General features: G+C 34.2%; 1 long non-coding RNA gene across 4 annotated transcripts; it reads right to left on the reverse strand.

Annotated features, from left to right (window-relative positions):
* Window positions 1-6,456: 6,456 nt before the first annotated feature.
* LOC137821560 (uncharacterized) lies at window positions 6,457-8,344 on the reverse strand. Of its 4 annotated transcripts, none has more exons than XR_011082826.1 (4): window positions 8,221-8,344; window positions 8,022-8,143; window positions 6,898-6,976; window positions 6,457-6,819 (listed from the first exon to the last, which is right to left on the reverse strand). It is a non-coding gene; the product is annotated as an uncharacterized lncRNA (long non-coding RNA). The 4 variants fall into 4 exon arrangements; XR_011082828.1 differs by having other exon boundaries at window positions 8,247-8,341; XR_011082827.1 differs by having other exon boundaries at window positions 8,022-8,151; window positions 8,221-8,317.
* Between the last annotated feature and the right edge of the window lie 9,003 nt (window positions 8,345-17,347).

Genomic DNA, 17,347 nt, shown 5'->3' on the forward strand with positions numbered 1-17,347 from the left:
AATTTTCGCTAAACCACCATAAGCAAACACTCATAGTATTTATTTACACAGCATTTGTGTTTATTTCAATATATGTAGTTTTTCATTGAAAACTAAATGTTCCATATATTGGGCATATGCTCTGCCCATAAACCGGATATGCTGACAAAACAGAGCACCTAAATTGTCCGAATGTGTCAGAATTCGATTCTTAATAAAAAAAATATTTCTTTTTGTCAAATTTTATTTACTTCACAACTGAAATATATTAGTCTAAATAAAAGACCAATATTCTATAATGAAAAGTCCAAAACTAAATAAATATTTTTATCTTGAATAAATAATGTGCTTAATAGTGTCTATTATGATTGAAGATTCTGTTTTCTGGTTACAAGTCCAACACAACGGAATGGAAGAGAGATCATAATCTTTTATGAGCAAGTTTTATCCTATCTTGGACTTATTAAATACAAAATTAATATACTCTCGTATGTTTCATACAAAATTTCACATATTAAATAAAATACCATTCATTTTTAATCATTCTCTTCATTCCATTTCAAGTAATTATAGTTTTATAAAATCAAAATTAATTTTGTATGTATATTAAATTTCTATCATCAAATAAAAGAGAAAAATATAGATATACCGACTCGATTGCGCAGTGTTTCCGTAGTGTAAATAAAACATTTACATCATTGTTTTTAGTGATGATTAATATTACTGTCACCGAATTAAATTATATATAATTTATTGGATAAGTTTATTTTAAAATTAAAATTAATAAAAGAAGAACAGAGCAATTTTTTTTAAAATACATCATGGGCATATGTACACTGACCTAATCTCATGTGCAGAACTAATTATATGCATACAATTTCATATTTCTTGTTTTCTTAATTCCAAAAAGAATTAATATCTATTTAACGTTTTTTTTTCTAAAAGTTTTAGACCTTTTTTAACAACTTTTTCAACAATTCCTCTTTATATAATTAAGTGAATGTAGAAACACTTTCATTAAAAAAATCACAAAAGTAGTTAAAAGAAATTAAAGATGTTCCTATTTAAATTTGTAATAATAGAATATTTCTCTGTTAATTTCATAATCTTAAAAGACCATTATTTTGGAAGAAAATACTTTAACTATTTTTAAAAACATATTGATATATAAATAACATAAATAAAGACAATATAGTGTGTCTTTTGAAATACCTTTAAAATTGTCAGTTTTCAATTAAGGATGAGAATGGAACAGTCACACATTTTTAGTCTCTTAATTAAATAATTTCCTTAAGAAAAAGATAAATCATAATAAAAAGATATGATATTAAATAATATTTACGTATAATTATAATATATGTTAGTTTTGTAAATATTCAGAGTTATATTAAGAATTTGAGTAATGAATAATAAAGTAATAGAATTGTTGATTGAGAAAATATAAAAAAAAATAGTATAATAAAGTAAGAGTTCTTTAGATGAAACAAAATGACCGAAGAAAAAATAGAAGATAAATTGTTTAGGCTAGTTAATAAAGTTAGGGTTTTTTATGAACATATTTTTGTTCATATTTAGAAATTTAATCTTAGATTTTTCAGATTATAGTTGTGAATAAATCAAATATTTTAATTAAAAAATATTTGATTAAGTTTATTTAGCCTTAAACTATAATTATTAATTAATCTCAAAGTTTTAATACAACAGAGGTCTCCTGAAAGAATCATTGCACGTGGATCTTATTAGTCAAAGTCTAATTCACTTATTCTAAACAAAGTTGAAAACGAATCCAAAGAATCTGAAAAATTGGAAACAAAATTTAAGAAGAAAAATTGAAGAATAAAATATAAGAAAAGAATATTGCAAACAAATCCACAAAATCTGAAATAGAATTTGAAATCTAGAAGAAAAAGAAACTTATAAATGGATACAAATCAAAAGGAGAAAGATCATCACCTCACACTAAATACGGAAGACATTTAAGTGCGTCACTCTTCTTAGTTCTTATTTGTAATATTTGTTTTGTCTTTTTTATGAAAGACTAATTCTTTTTAGGTTCACTATCTTGTAATCTCACATTGAATTCAGAGATTTTGTGCAATATTTTTCTTCAATTAATAGATTGTGCTAAAGAGTTTGGTCCTTTTTAATTCTAATTATTGTTATTAGAATTATTTTTGAAAGTTTGCTAATAATTTGGTTTTTTTATTTAATTGGTATTCTGGTTTGGTTTGATTTATTTTGAACAATCTCTTGTATTCTTAATTCAAGGTAAAATACTAAAAAGCTCATAAGTAAATGCTTGGAAATTTGTGAACATTTATTTCATTAATTACAGTATGTTAAATTTGATTGACGTTTGTTTAGTTAAATTCAATTATCTTTTGAATATTTGATGGATGATAACTAATGAGGAAATCAATGATGATTGAACTCAAGAACCAATATATTTTTTAATTCATTTTATTCTTATTCCTTTTAATTTCTCTTTATAATTAGCATTTTCCATAAGTGATATATGAATCATGTTTAACTAAGATTATAATTGAATGCATTGGAAGATGTTTTGGGTTGACTAACCCTATTTATACTTTAATTTTGTTAACTTATCATGCAATAGACGATCTATGTCAAATACCATACAATCCAAGACACTACATTACATTGTCTACACTCAAACTCTTTTATTTAATTAAAAATGACAATAACGATTAGGTTTACACGATTAAACATTCAAATGATAATCAAACATTTTCACATCACAAATCATAAAAAACAAATACAAAATATTTAAAAAAATATAAATGATCAAATGTGTCTAAATAGTTTAATTTAATATAATTAAAGTTTATGTTTTCTAAATTAAAGTTTATGTATAGAAAGAAAGGATAAAATGAAAAACAATAAAGATAACATTAAAAATAAACTTTTTAAGTTACAAAAAAAACTAAATGATTTAAAACAAAACGGGTATAAGAACAAGGATTAAATATACATCCTCATCCATATTTACTATATATTTAAAAAAATTGACATTACTCATATCTTGTTAAAGCGGATTTTTTTTTTAGAATAAGACAAATTTATAACCACAAAAACAAGCTTTTTTAAAAAAATTCTACTTTCAACTAAGAGTTCGGTTGAAAAAAAATCATGAAACATCCTTTTTTTTCATTAAGATTTATGTAATATGTTTAGAAAAAAAAAAGGTATATATATATATATAATTTTGATAATTAGTTAATTTGTTATTAGAATGTTTCCATCACGTCAACACATGATAATTTACTTTTACTTGTGAAATGGATAGCCTTAACTCAGTATAGGATCAATTATTCCATATTTAAAGTAATATCATCATATTTGAACCTTTGACTTTTTTATATTATTAATAAAAATAATGTTTTATAAAAAGAAGCTTATATGAGATACCCCGATCCACGTATAACTTACTCGGTTTTCCATTGTTTAATCACTTAACCAAACCATATTACTAATTTTTACTATTTTGCTTACATTTATTAAAATATTGAATACTTCTAAGATATCAAATATATTTGTGTAGTTATAAACTAACCAATCTTGGTCGGTTTAAGAATATTTGCTTAATTATTTATTTTTTTAATAAAATATTAAGAAGTTTATTAAAAAAAGGATACCATATAAAATTATAATATAGGTCCAAGAAATAACGAGATGAAAGAAAGTAGAGCTTCTTATCTAAAAATTTGTAAGGTCGTATCTTAAATTCTAAATTTTTCTTATAAGATATACTATATTAATTTTTAAAAGAATGAGACTACATTTAATAAAAATGTCACAAAGGGTTGCATTCCATAGCTATCTGAAAAAGATGGGTCAGAAGAGATAAGGGCTTTGAAAAATGATAAGGATATTAAATCACAGGAGTGATCTAGTAGGACAAAAATGACTCATGAATCATGATACTTTTCCCCTCCATAAAAAAACTTCTAATTAGGATTGAAAAAACCAACGGTAAGTATGGAAAATGCATACTAATTTTAAATATAATAATTTAATAAAAGTATAGTATTTTTTTTAACAAAACAATATTATTAGGTTGGTCATGAATTAAATTTTTCAAAATCAAATATAAATCTAAATAATTTAAAATTCATATCCATTTTAACTAGATCAAATATATTTAGATTTTTTTAAATCCATTTAAATCCATATCCACTTTGATAATTAAATTAAATCCATTTTGTTAATTACATTAAATTCATTTTGATATGGACACAAACTAACTTGACTCGAATTAGGGTTAAACCGACTCAACCTGGACATGGACCAACTCAACTCTACAATAGGCCAAACCCATACGGCTCGACATCACCCTAGGCCAGGACGACTCGACATCGATCCGAGACCAGACGACTCCACATCGGTCCAAACTCGAACGACTCCACATCGATCCAGGCCCGGACGACTCGACATCGTTTCGGGCCCAAACAACTCAACATCAATCCAGGCTCGGAAGACTTGATATCGATTCGGGCCTAAACAACTTGAACGACTCAACATCAGTCCGTGCCTAAGGCCCGGACGACTCGACAATGGTCCGGGCACGAACGACTCAACATCGATCCGGGCCCGGACGACTCAACATCGGCCCGAGCCCAGACGACTCAACATCGATTCAGGTCCGAACAACTCGACATCAACCCAGGACCAAACGACTCGACATCAATCCGGAACCAAACGACTCAACATCGGTCCAGGCCGGACGACTCGACATCGGCCCAGGACCAGATGACACAACATCGATTTGAGCCCGAACGACTCGACATTGGTTCAGGCCCGAAGGACAAGACATCAACTTAGGCACAAACAACTCAACATTAATTCAGGCCCATACGACTCGACATCAACCCAGGCCCGCTTGACTCGACATCGACCCGAGCCCGGACGACTTGACATCGATTCGGGTCCAAAAAACTCGACATCCGTCCGAGCCTGGACGACTCAACATTGGCTCAAGCCCAGAAGACTCGACATCAATCCGAGTTCAAACAACTCAACATTGGCCTAGGACTATACGACTCGACATTCGTCCAGGCCAGACGACTCGACATTCGTCCAGGCCAGACGACTCAACATCGGCCCAGAACTAGAAGACTCGACATCGATCCGGGCCCGAACGACTCAACATCGATCCAGGCCCAGACAACTCGTCAATGATCCGGGCCCGTACAACTCGACATCGATCTTAGCCTGGACGACTCAATATTGATCCGGGCCTAGACGACTTGACATCGTTCCGGGCCCGAAAAACTCGACATCAGTCTAGGCCTGCTCAACTCGACATCGGTCCAGACCCGAACGACTCAACATCAGCCCGAGCACGAACGAGTCAACATCAACCCCAGCTCGAACGACTTGACATCGACCCCGACACGAACGACTTCACATCAACCTCGACTCTGACGACTCAACATCGACCCGGGCCCGCACGACTTAACATCAAGCCCCGACCCAAACAACTCGACATCGGCCCGGGTTCGCTCGACTCCACATCGATCTGGGCTTGCTCGGCTCAACATAAGCCCAAGCCCACACGACTCAACATCGGCCCCAACCCGCACGACTCGACACCAGCCCCAGCCCGAACAACTCAACATCGACCCAAGCACGAACAACTCGACATCGACCCAGGCCCGCTCAACTCAACATCGACCCGGGCCCACTCGACTTGACATTGAATCGACATTGGCCAGGGCCAAGACGACTCAGCATTGGCCCGGGCCTAGACGACTCCACATCAATCCGATCCTAGACGACTCCACATCAACCTAGGCCTGCTTGGCTCGAACCCGCTCAACTCGACATCAACTCGAGCCCGCTCAACTTGACATCGATTCAAGCCCGATCGACTCAACATTTATTCGAGCCCGCTCGTCTCGACATCTGCCCGAGCTCGCTCGACTCAACATCGACTTGACTTTGGCTCAGGCTTGCTCAACCCGACATCAACCTTAGACTAATCGACTCGACATGGGCCCAAGCCCACTCGGCTCGACATGGGCGCGGGACCTAGACTTCGACCTGCTCAGCTCGACATCTACCATGGCCCGCTCGGCTCGACATTAGGCCTGGCCCATCATCTGGATATTGACTTGGGCCCTCTCGACTCAATATCAAACCCGAAAGACTAAGCTCGACATGGGCTTGGATTGGCTCAACTAGACATTGGCATGGCCCAACTCAGCTCAATATAAACCTCGACCGACTTGGATCGACTCAATATCAGCCACTCAACTCGACTTGGCCCATACCGACTCGATTCGACTTGGGCCCGAACGACTCAGCTCGACGTGGACTATTATATTACTATTTATATTTCTAATTATGATCATTATTTTAAAGATAAATAAACCAAATTTTATATAATTTGGTCTAAAATTCATTTAAACTTCAGATTAAACAAGTCCTACTAAAGTTTATCTACTTTAATTTAAATTACTATTTTCAAATATAATCCGTTCTATTATGGATTATTCAAATCGATCCTTTGAGTTATATTTTTTTTTACCAACTTTACTACTAGTTAAATTAATAAATAATAATAGAATCTAAAAATAGCACTTTTTCGGACGGTACAAACCAGAGCTGACTCAATGCTTATCCACTACTTGCAAGTTTGGAAAATGATACTGATGATTACCCGTTTCCTCCATAGAATGGGAATGGAATAAGTTAGCTTTTCTTTAGGGAGGCCCTCGTAAACATCTCTCTAATGTTGTGTGATTCTGTCTCCAATTTTACCTTCTTCGCTTGTCTACCTTTCTTTGCAGTTGTACCCTTCTTATCTTGCTGTTGTTCCTGATAATTAGTAGTACACAAATTAATTCAAAACGAATAACAAATCCAGACTCATTCTTTTTTGGTCCCAGCAAATACCTGTAATTCGTTACATAAACCTGTGTTACTTCCTTCAGCATTTACTTATACTTTTCCAGTAACCTCGAGTATATTTAACCTGCAAAACAAAAATCTTCTTAAGGAATATATCTTAAGAATCCTATTTCAACCCCTCAATGGTTTCTCTTCCATGTTATCACCACAAGGAATATACAGGTCAAATCTTTAAAACAAGACATTATAAAAGGCTATACTTAAGATGGTTACACAAAAGCTCCAACCAAGGCTTTTCCTTGAAATACTCTCCTAATATAGAGACTACATCAATCACTGCATCACACAAGAGCGTTAATGCACAGCAAAACAGTGAAAGAAAAAGACCAGGTATGCATGATTTAAAGTATTAAGAAAAGCATCCGATTATTATCAAGGATGGTATTGTTGCTTCAGTTATTTAAATACAAGATTACAATGAAGCATCAACATAGATGTGTATTTAGCTCATGCAACAATCCAGAATGACAGAACTGTATTCTTAATTGGTAATCCCTCAAATAAGAGGGGAGAACAGTAACCATTAGTATGTTTTCAGATAATAAGAATATAGATAGCCTATTAACAAAAAGGACAAGATTTTCAAAAAAAAATTAAGTGTTGGTTAGAAGTACAAGAACATGGCATAGGCAGAGCAGGAACAAAAATATTATTTTTTTAAGTAGAAGTAAAAAATATTTCCAGACAAGAGATAAATGAGAGAAAGAAATGTACCTCACGCAATATAAACATGAATAACAATGCAAAATGCATACTTTACAAGATAATCAAACATCTCTACTTTCAGTTATATAATCTCCAAAAAAACAAGATCCATACAAGTTCTTAAACCACTGAAGTTCTTGAAGCATTTCATTTGCAAACAGATACTGCGTTGCATTTCCTATCAAAGAAGCGAAAATATGTAAAAACTGAAAGAAAACGCACGATCAAGAAGCCTTAATAAAAGTCTAATTCCTTGAGAAAGATTGACTGCAAAATTGAGTGTGATACGATGTTATTAACAGAACTAACAAATTTTAATCAACACATTAAGAAATTGAGATAGCAAAATCAAATAAATAATATTTATATAAACAAGAAACAAATAAATTGAGATGTAAATTTACCAGGTGCGATGAGAACCCGTGGTTCCTGAACCCCATCACACCAATTCATAGGTTTAGCAGAAGAGGATTCAAAAGCCCTAACACCACCAGTCACCGATCGTTCCGTTCGCCGGTAACGGTAACTGCAATTCTAACGGAATAGTGTTAATGTCACAAGTGAATTGCAATGTAGAAAGAACAAGAACACAGTAAAACTTACATATTTAGAGAAAAGAGAGTGTTTACAGGGAAGGTAACGAGGGAGGAGTTAGAGTGGCGTTGAATCGCCAAGTGAAGTTCTCCTGGGAATGTGAAACTCAAACATATTCGCGCCATTAAAATCACCCTTCTGCTTTTTTCCCTTCTCGGACACACGGGCCCTATCTACACCAATCGGACCAGGCCCAATGGGCTTACTGTTGCTTCAACCGAGTCCAACTTTTATTTATATATTTAATAAAGTGATACTTATCATTCTTATTTTTAAATAAGTTTTTTTTAATATATAAAACTGATTTTATTTTATAATTTAAATTTTATATTAAATTTGGCTACTCATATTTTTTTTTCATAAGAGAAATGCGTGAGCTGATAAGTTGGCTAATTTAGAATTTATTCATAGAGAATCATTTTATTGGTATAATAGGCTTCTATCTAGTCTGTTCTTAGAATTTTTTATTAATAGACATAATCTACCTATGTATCGATTTTGTTAACATATGGGTTTTGGTCTAGTCTTCCCATATTTTTGTATTTTCTTTGTTTTTTTAATAATACTTTTTTCATGTTGTTCCTGCTAGGGAGATGATACCTAGAAAACTATTTAAGTCTTTGTCTTCCTCCTTCGGTCGGGCAGGTTGCTGGGTGCTTGACTGGGGTCCTTCTTGTCTTCGTGTTTCTCCTTCAGCTCTCGGTCTCAAGGTGAACACTGAATGGGGTACCTGCGGAAGACACTCTGACGCTCAAGTCAGTAAAGCAGGTGATAGGTACTCAGGTAGGTGTACAGTAATAAATGACATACCTTGCTCATTGGAATGTGTGCTATTTATATTATTTTAATGAACTTACATCATTGGGGCCTGATTAGTGGAGTGGATCACTCTTAGGGTTGCATTACCTAATCCTTAATGATGATTTAGCTTCACTAACCTTGGTTTGAGCGTTAATGCTTATACGTGTCGGTCGGCCAGGTTGACAAAGTCGTGCCAGCGTGTCTCGGTCATCTCGGGCAGGAAGGCCGAGACATGTCATGGTGTCGGTCAGCCATACCGGTACACATGTGATGACAAATGATTGTTGTTACTTTAGGTGTCAACCTAACTAAGATGTCAAGTAGTACAGTGATGCCTAAAATCAGAACGGAATGGAAGAAAAATCCATAACCTGTTATTAGCAAGTTTTGTTGTATCTTGTATTGAAATGACGACCAAACAATCCAAATGTATAAACTTTAACTTGATGATCATGTAAATAAAACGTTTACATATTGTTTATAGTGATCATAATTTCACTGTCACAGTGTAGACAAAAATATAAGATATCGAATTAAATTATATATATATATAATTTATTGGATAAGTTTATTTTAAAGTTAAAATTAATAAAAAAATAACATAGTAAAACAATTTTTTTAAAATACATCATGGGCATAGAAGTTAGACAGATTAATAGACTGACCTAATGTCATGTGCAGAACTAATTATATGCATACAATTTCATATTTCTTATTTTCTTAAATTCAAAATAATTAATATCTATTTAACGTTTTATTTTTCTAAAAACGTTACACCTTTTTTAAGCAACTTTTTCAATAATTCCTCTCTATATAATTAAGTGAATGTAGAAACACTTTCATTAAAAAAAATCACAAAAGTTGTTAAAAGAAATTAAAGATGTTCCTATTTAAATTTATAATAATAGAATATTTCTCTGTTAATTTCATAATCTTAAAAGACCATTATTTTGGAAGAGAATACTTTAAATATATTAAAAAACATATTGATATATAAACAACATATATAAATACTATATAGTGTGTCTTTTGAAATACCTTTAAAATTGACAGTTTTCAATTGAGAATGAGAATGGAACAGTCACACATTTATAGTCTCTTAATTAAATAATTTTCTTATCAAAAAGATAAATCATAATAAAAAAATATGATATTAAATAATATTTACATATAATTATAATATATGTTAGTTTTGTAAATATTGAGAGTTATGTTAAGAATTTGAGTAATGAATAATAAACTAATTGAATTGTTGAGAGAGAAAATATAAAAAAATAGTATAATAAAGTAAGAGTTCTTTAGATGAAATAAAATGACCGAAGAAAAAATAGAAGATAAATTGTTTAGGCTAGTTAATAAAGTTAGGGTTTTTTACGAAAATATTTTTGTTCATATTTAGATATTTAATCTTAGCTTTTTCAGATTATAATTGTGAATAAATCAAATATTTTAATTAAAATTTATCTAATTAAGTTTATTTAACCTTAAACTATAACTATTAATTAGTTTCAAAGTTTTAATACAATAAAGGGTCTCGTGAAAGAATCAATGCACTTGGATTTTATTAGTCAAAGTCTAGTTCACTTATTTTAGATAAAGTTGAAAACAAATCCAAAGAATCTGGAAAATTCGAAACAAAATTTAAGAAAAAAATTGAAGAATAAAATATACAAAAAAACTCACAAAAATAAAATCTACAAATTTTAGAAAAATAATATTGGAAACAATATCTGAAATAGAATTTGAATTTGAAATCTACAAGAAAAAGAAACTTATAAATGGATACAAGTCAAAAGAAGAAAAATCATCACCCGACACTAAGTACAGAAGATGTTTAGGTGGGTCACTTTCCTTTGTTCTTGTGACTTTCCTTAGTTTTTGTTTGTAATCTCTTGTTTTGTCTTTTTATGCAAGACTAAATATTTTTGTGTTGACTATCTTGTAATCTCACATTGAATTCAAAGATTTTGTGTTATTCAAAATTTTTCTTCAATTAATAGATTGTGCTAAAAATTATGGTCCTTTTTAATTCTAATTACTATTGGAATTATTTTTGAATGCTTGTTGATAATTTGATTTCGTTTATTTTGAACAATCTCTTGTTTTCCTAATTCAAAGTAAAAGACTAAAAATCTCACAAGTAAATGCTTGAAAATTTGTGAACATTTATTTCATTAATCACAGTATGTTGAATTTGATTGACGTTTGTTTAGTTAAATTCAATTATCTTTTGAATATTTGATGGATGGTAACTACTAAAGAAATCAATGATGATCAAACTCAATAACCAATATATTTGTTAATTCATTTTATTCTTATTCTTTTTAATTTCTCTTTATAATTAGCATTTTCTACAAGTGATATATGAATCATGTTTAACTAAGATTATAATTGAATTCATTGGAAGATGTTTTGGGTTGACTAACCCTATTTATACTTTAATTTTGTTAACTTATCATACAATAAATGATCTATGTCAAATACCATATAATTCAAGACAGTACATTACATTGTTTACACTCAAACTCTTTTATTTAATTGAAAATGACAACAACGATTAGGTTTACACGATTAAACATTCAAATGATAATCAAACACTTTCACATAAGAAATCATAAACAAATACAAAATAAATAATTTAATTTAATACAATTGAAGTTTATGTTTTGTAAAATACAATGATTAGATATGCACAAAAGAAAAAATATATGATTGAGGTTGTGGTGAAAGAGTAAGTGTATTGAAATCTAAGTAAACTTAGTAGATATATAATTAATTGAATAATTGAAAAAGAAATGGAAAATTGTATAGAAAGAAAGGATAAATATCCTTTTTTTTTTCCATAAAAGTTTATGTAATATGTTTAGAAAAAAAAGTATATATATATATATATATATATAATTTTTTTTTTTATAATTAGTTAATTTGTCAACCATCAAGTCAACACATGATAGTTTACTTTTACTTTTAAAATGAATAGCCTTAACTCAGTATAGGATCAATTATTCCATATTTAAACTAATATCATCATATTTGAACCTTTGACTCCTTTATCATTTAATTAAAAGATTAAAGTCTTGCTAATTTATCAACAACTTTAATAAATGTTTACACTTTGAATCGTCTTATTGAATGTTAAAATTATAAATTCTATATAGATTGGTAATTTACAATTTATAACTTCATCAAATTGATGATTGCTGTATTTTTTCATTCACCTTGGTAAGCTAAGTTTAATGTTTATTTATTTAATTTACTTTTTTATATTATTAATAAAAATAATGTTTTATAAAAAGAAGCTTATATGAGATACCCTGATCCACGTATAACTTACTCGGTTTTCCATTCTTTAATCACTTAACCATGTTACTCGGTTTTACTATTTCTCTTACATTTATTAAAATATTGAATACTTTTAAGATATCAAATATATTTGTGTAGTGATAATGAAGTCTAAGAATATAAACTAACCAATCTTGGTCGGTTTAAGAATATTTGCTTAATTATTTAATTTCTTATAAAATATTAACAAATTTATTAAAAAAGGATACCATATAAAATTATAATATAGGTCCAAGAAATAACGAGATGAAAGAAAATAGATCTTCTTATCTAAAAATTTGTAAGGTCGTATTTATTTTACTGATTCTCATTTTTCTTATATCTGAAAAAGATGGGTCAGAAGAGATAAGGGCTTTAAAAAATGATGAGGATATTAAATCACTGGAGTGATCTATAGGACAAAAATGAATCATGATACTTTACTCATCCAAAAAAACCTACTAATTAGGATTGAAAAAACCAACGGTAAGTATGGAAAAATTTGTGTCGGTCCAACTCGGACTCATCAAACTAAAAAATTATATTACTCAATTTTTTTAATAAATAAAATACTAAAAAATAATTCTAAATTAAAAAAATGTTTTCAAAGTTCAAGTTAAATAATTAAAATTCTCAATTTTAAATATAATAGTTTAATAAAAAATTTAGTATATTTTTTAACAAAACAATATTACTAGTGAATCCAAACAAATGCAATGAATTAAAAATCCATATGGACTCTAATTAATCAAATATATTTGGATTTTTTTTAAATCCATTTTGTTAATTAGATTAAATTCACTTTGTCAATTACATTAAATTCATTTTGATTTGGACACAGACTAACTTGGCTCGAATTGGACCTAAGCCGACTCAACCAGGATACGAACCAACTCGTCTCCACATCAGCCCAGACCCAAACAACCCAAGCCCGAACGACTAGACATCAACGAGGGACCGTTCAACTCGACATTGACACGAGCTCGAACAAATTGACATTGACCCGGGCCCGGACAAATCGACATCAGTCTGGGCCCTAACGACTACATGAACCCGTGCCCGAACAAATCAACATTAACCTCAACAGGGACGACTCAACATCAACTCGGCCCCAAACAACTCGACATCAGCCCGGCCCGAATGACTCGACATAGGCCCCGACCCGGACGACTCAATATCAACCCGGGCACAAACAACTCAACTTCGACCCGAGTCCGAAGGACTCGACATCGGCCCAAGCCTACTCACCTCGACATCAGCTCAGGCACACTCGCCTTGACATCGCCCCGGGGCCGAACAACTCGACATCGGCCTGAGCCCAGATGACTCAACATCATCTCAAGCTCGCTCAACTCGACATCGACTCGTGTTCGGACGACTTGACACTAAACCCGGGCCTTCTCAACCTGACATCGGCTCGGGCCTAAACGACTCGACATCAACCCAAGCCTTAACAAATTAACATTGACCCCGACCCAGACGACTTGACATCGACCCTGTCCTGGATGACTCGACATCGACCCCGGCCCGGACAACTTGATATCAACCCGAGCCCGAAAATCTCAACTTCAGCCCAGGTCCGAACGACTCGACATCAACCAATGCTCAAACGACTACATTAACCCGAGCCCAAAGAAATCAACATCAACCTTGACACAGACGACTCAACATCGAATGGATGACGAGTGTATGACGTAACACAAGTATAGAGCCACTGGAAAGATATGACCTGTGAAGGTTGCGTTCCAAGAACGAGTTGCATGCATGGCACGTGAACAGCTAGAACACTCCCAGAGGCGTGTGACCCTAGAGATCAGGTGCACGAGGAGGCACCCAGGTGGTCACCCGCCAGAGGTTGCACTCCAGTTAGGGACCCCACGCACTAGGTTATCCTAAGAGTAGGATAACAATAGTGATAGGTCCACCCCATCAAAAAAGCCCATTTCGGGTAAAGAGGAAACTCTAGTTTCAATTTATAAACAGAAAGGTAAAAAAACTTGGCAAGGTACGCTATTCATTTTGCATCGCTTAAACACATACATTTACAGTTACACATTCATTTTGCCCTAATACTAACTTGAGCGTCAAAGTGCAAACGGTCTCTAGAGCGCCCTTTGTCTGTGTTTTCAGGCATTCACCATGCAAGAAAGACACATGCAATCACAAGGATTATGGATGTGAGAGTGACGTAGACGCACGAAGGCATTTTCGATAACCGGTAGGAACACTATTTTTTACTATTTTTCTTAGATTTATTAAAATATTGAATACTTCTAAGATATAAAATATATTTGTGTAATGATAGTGAAGTCTAAGAATATAAACTAACCAATCTTGGTCGGTTTAAGAATATTTGCTTAATTATTTAATTTCTTATAAAATATTAACAAATTTATTAAAAAAGGATACCATATAAAATTATAATATAGGTCCAAGAAATAACGAGATGAAAGAAAATAGAGCTTCTTATCTAAAAATTTGTAAGGTCGTATCTTAAATTCTAAATTTTTCTTATAAGATATACTATATTAATTTTTAAAAGAATGAGACTACATTTAATAAAAATGTCACAAAGGGTTGCATTCCATAGCTATCTGAAAAAGATGGGTCAGAAGAGATAAGGGCTTTAAAAAATGATGAGGATATCAAATCACTGGGGTGATCTAGTAGGACAAAAATGACTCATGAATCATGATACTTTTCCCCTCAATAAAAAAACTTCTAATTAGGATTGAAAAAACCAACGGTAAGTATGGAAAAATTTGTGTCGGTCCTACCCGGACTCATCAAACTAAAAAATTATATTAGTCAAATTTTTAATAAATAAAATATACTAAAAAATAATTCTAAATTAAAAATATGTTTTCAAAGTTCAAGTTAAATAATTAAAATTCAATTTCAATTTTAAATATAATAGTTTAATAAAAATTTAGTATAGTTTTTAGCAAAACAATATTACAAGGGGGTGATGAATTGAATTTTTATTAAATCCATATCCACTTTAACTAGATCACATATATTTAGATTTTTTAAAATCTATATTGTCAATTACATTAAATTCATTTTGATATGAACACAGATTAACTTGGCTCAAACTGGACCTAAGCCGACTCAACCTGGACACGAACCAACTCGGCTCTACATCGACCCATATCCATACGGCTCGACATCGGCACAGGCCTGGACAACTCGACATCGACCTGGGCCTGGACGACTCGACATCGATACAACACCAAACAGGTTGACAACAGTTCAAACCCGAACAACTCGTCATCAGAGCACCGATGACTCAACATTGGCCCGAGCCCAGAAGATTCAACATTGATCCAAGCCCGAACAACTTGACATTAGCGCGAGCCCAGACGACTCGAAATCAATTCGGGCCCATACGACTCGACATCGATCCGGGCCTGGACGACTCAACATTGGCTCAAACCCAAACGACTTGACATCAATTCGGGCCTGTACAACTCGACATCCTCCTGAGAGCATTCAACTCGACATCGGCTCAAGCCCGGACAACTCAACATCAACCTAAGCCCACTCGGCTTGACATCAGCCCTGGCCCAGACAACTCAACATCGGCCCTTGCTCGGACAACTGGAAATCGACACCAGCCCGAATGACTTAACATCGACCCCGACTCAAAGGACTCAACATCAGACTCGATACGGACAACTAGACATTAGCCCAGGCTCGCACGACTCAACATCAACCCCAACCTGGACGACTCATCATCAACCTGATCCACTAGGCTCGACATAAACTCAGACGACTCGACAATAGCTTGGGCCCGCTCGGATCAACATTGATCCAGGCCCGGACGACTCGACATTGGCCCAAGCTCAGAAGACTCAACACCAGTTCAGGCCCAGAAGAGTAAACATTGGCCCAGGCCCAGACGACTCTACATCGATTCGGGCCCGTACGACTCGACATCGGCCCAAGCCTAGACAACTGAACATCAACCCAAGTCCACTCGACTTGACATCGGCCCGGCCATGTTCAACTCGACATCAGTCAGGGCTCAAACAACTCGACATCAACCCGGGCCTTTACGACTCGACATTGGCCCAGGCTCGGACAATTGGAAATCGGTCTCGACCCAAATGACTTGACATCAACCCTGACTTGGAGGACTCAACATTGGCTCCGACCCGGACGATTAGACATTAGCACAGGCCCGAACAACTCAACATCGACCCGGGTCCGAACGACTTAACATCGTCCGAGCCTGGACAACTCAACAACAGCCTGGCCCACTTGACATCGATTCGAGCCAACTCATCACGACATCAACCCGGACTTTGACGACTTTGCATCAACACAAGCCCAGAAGACTTGACATCGACTGAAACCCGCTCGACTCAACATCGGCTCGGGACCGAACGACTCAACAACAGTCCAGGCTCGAACAATTCGACATCGGCCCGTACGACTCGACATCATCCTGGGACTATTCGACTCAATATCGGCCCAGGCCTAGAGGACTCAACAAAGACCTGGGCCCATTCAGCTTGACATCGAACCGACCATGTTCAACTCGACATCAACCCGGGCCAAAACGACTTAACATTAGCCTCAATTCGGATGATTGGAAATCGACCCCGACTCGGAGGACTCATCATCAACCCCAGCCCGGACAACTAGACATTAGCCCAGGATCAAACGACTTGACATTCACCGGGTACGAATGACTTCACATCAACCCAGGCTCGCTCAACTCGACATCGGACCAGGCCCGCACAACTCAACATCAACCTGGCCTACTCGGCTCGACATCGATTCGAGCCCGCACGACTCGACATCGGCCCGATCATAGACGACTCCACATCGACCCGAGCCAAGAAGACTCGACATCAGCCTGGGCCCACTCGTCCCAACATCGGCCTGAACTCGCTTGGCTCAACATCAGCCCGGGCCCAAACGACTCCACATCGAACTGGACCCAAACGACAACATCCATCTAGAACCAGACGACTCAAAATCGATTCGGGCCCGAATGACTCAAAAT

Source organism: Phaseolus vulgaris, chromosome 9 (genome assembly GCF_000499845.2).
Source record: "Phaseolus vulgaris cultivar G19833 chromosome 9, P. vulgaris v2.0, whole genome shotgun sequence".
Classification (NCBI taxonomy): domain Eukaryota; kingdom Viridiplantae; phylum Streptophyta; class Magnoliopsida; order Fabales; family Fabaceae; genus Phaseolus; species Phaseolus vulgaris.